Genomic DNA, 2,742 nt, shown 5'->3' on the forward strand with positions numbered 1-2,742 from the left:
GAGGCTGCTCGGCCGCGGGGAAGAGGAAGGCGCGGGGCGGCGCCTGGCGGCTGGGCCGCGGGGGCCAGCCACGAGCCGAGCGGGCCCGCGCGGAATCGGCGGCAATGTGGGGCACCCGCTGCCATGTGGCGCACCCCGGTTGGCGGCGGCGATTTGTCTGGTGGCAGGTTGGACGTGTCCGGCGGCGGCGGAGGATTTTTTAGTGTTAGGGGGGAAAGGAGACCCGGGATTTCGGAGGGGCGTTCTTTAAATAGACATAGAGGGATCTAGGAGAGTCCAAATGAGGTGCGGTTTTCGGCCATGCGATCGTGATCGAACGCTCTAGATGATGGAGAGGGTTTTGGTGGGTTTTTGGCCAAAATGGAAGGGTGTTGGGCTGCAACACACACAAGGCCTTCTCGGTCCCTCGGTTAACCCTTGGAGTATCAAACGAAGTCCAAATGGTACGAAACTTGACAGGCGGTCTACCGGTAGTGAACCAAGGCCGCTTGGCAAGTCTCGGTCCAATCCGGAAATATTTAACCCCCACACACGAAAAGAAGGTAGAAAGGACCACCGGAGGAGATAGGAGCGCCGAAATGCAAAACGGACAACGGGGAAAATGCTCGGATGCATGAGATGAACATGTATGCAAATGCAATGCACATGATGACATGATATGAGATGCATGACAACGGCAACAACACACGGAGACAAAAAAACCCGAACCCGAGGAAATATAATAACTTAGCGCCGGAAACGGCAATAGTTGGAGTACATATGAGGTAAATTACATCCAGGGTGTTACAACACTCCACCACTACGAAAGGATCTCGTCCCGAGATCTAGGACTGGAAGAACACCGGGTACTCAGAACGGAGGTGATCCTCGCGTTACCAGGTGGCTTCACGGTCGGAATGGTGTGACCACTTGACTTTGAGGAATTTGATTGACTTATTGCGAGTCTTGTGTTCAGTCTCTTCAAGAATAGCAACGGGGTGCTCACGATAAGAAAGGTCTTCTTGGAGATCAATGTCTTCAAAGTTGACGGTGCGGTCAGGAGTCTTGAAGCACTTGCGGAGCTGAGAGACATGGAACACGTCATGCACATTTGCAAAGTTTGAAGGAAGCTCGAGTTGATATGCGAGATCGCCTCTCTTGCTGACGATCTTGAAAGGACCCACGTATCTAGGGGCAAGCTTCCCTTTGATACCGAAGCGATGAGTACCTTTCATTGGAGAGATGCGGAGGTAAACATGGTCTTTGATTTCGAACGCCAAATTACGGTGCTTACTATCATAGTAGCTCTTCTGGCACGATTGCGCTGCTTTGAGGTTATCACGAATGACCTTGCACATCTCTTCTGCCTCTATGATTAAGTCATTTCCTAGAAGTTGACGTTCACCGGTTTCTGACCAGTTAAGAGGTGTACGGCACTTCCTGCCATACAGAATTTCGAATGGGGCCTTGCCCGAACTTGCTTGAAAACTGTTGTTGTAGGAGAATTCGACATATGGAAGACAATCCTCCCACTTCATACCAAAGGAGATCACACAAGCCCTGAGCATATCCTCAAGAATCTGATTGACACGCTCAACTTGACCGCTAGTTTGAGGATGGAAAGCTGTGCTGAAGCGGATGTTGGTGCCCATTGCCTTCTGAAAAGAATCCCAAAACTTGGAGGTAAAGATGCTGCCACGGTCTGAAGAGATCACCTGTGGAATACCATGCAGAGAGACAATTCAAGAGGTATGAAGCTCCGCCAATTGAGCTACAGTGATAGACTCTTTGATAGGCAGAAAGTGAGCCACTTTATTGAGTTTGTCGATGACAATGAATATAGCATCATTGCCACGCTTGGACTTTGGAAACCCAGTCACGAAGTCCATCTCAATGTGGTCACTTCCATTCTGGAATGGCAAGAGGTTGGAGGAGACCAGCTGGCCTTTGGTGTTCTGCCTTCACTCTTCTGCAGACATCACACTCATTCATGAACTGAGCAATCTCGCGCTTCATTTGAGTCCACCAATAAGCCTGCTTGAGGTCCTGATACATCTTCGTACTCCCAGGGTGGATGGAGAGGAGTGAATTGTGAGCCTCATTCATGATAACTTTACGAAGGTCACCCTTGGGCACAATAATTCGATCCTCGAAGAAGAGAGTATCCTTGTCATCAAGGCGGTAGCACTTGTACTTGGGTTGACTCTTGGCAATCCCAATCTTCACCTTCTTCACCATAGCATCAAGAAGTTGAGCCTCGCGAATCTGATCTTCCAAAGTAGGAGAGACTTGAAGGTTGGTGAGGAAACCTTGAGGAACAACCTGCAGATTGAGTTTGCGGAAAGCTTCACAAAGCTCGGGTTGATAAGGCTTGAGAATCAGACTGTTGCAGTAAGCCTTCCTGCTCAAAGCGTCAGCAATCACATTGGCCTTGCCTGGAGTATACTCGATACTTGGATTATAATCTTGAATCATTTCGACCCAACGAGTCTGCCTGAGGTTGAGATTAGGCTGAGTGAAGATGTACTTGAGACTCTTGTGGTCAGTGAAGATGTCCACTTTTCTTCCCAATAAGAGATGTCTCCAAGTCAAAAGAGCATGCACAACTGCCACCAACTCGAGGTCATGAGTGGGGTAGTTCTTCTCGTTGGGCTTTAACTGGCGAGAGGTATAAGCCACAACTTTCTTCTCTTGCATCAACACCGCACCAAGACCTTGGAGAGAGGCATCGCAAAAGACCTCGAACGGTTTGGATTCATCAGG

Source organism: Triticum aestivum, chromosome 7A (genome assembly GCF_018294505.1).
Source record: "Triticum aestivum cultivar Chinese Spring chromosome 7A, IWGSC CS RefSeq v2.1, whole genome shotgun sequence".
Lineage (NCBI taxonomy): Eukaryota > Viridiplantae > Streptophyta > Magnoliopsida > Poales > Poaceae > Triticum > Triticum aestivum.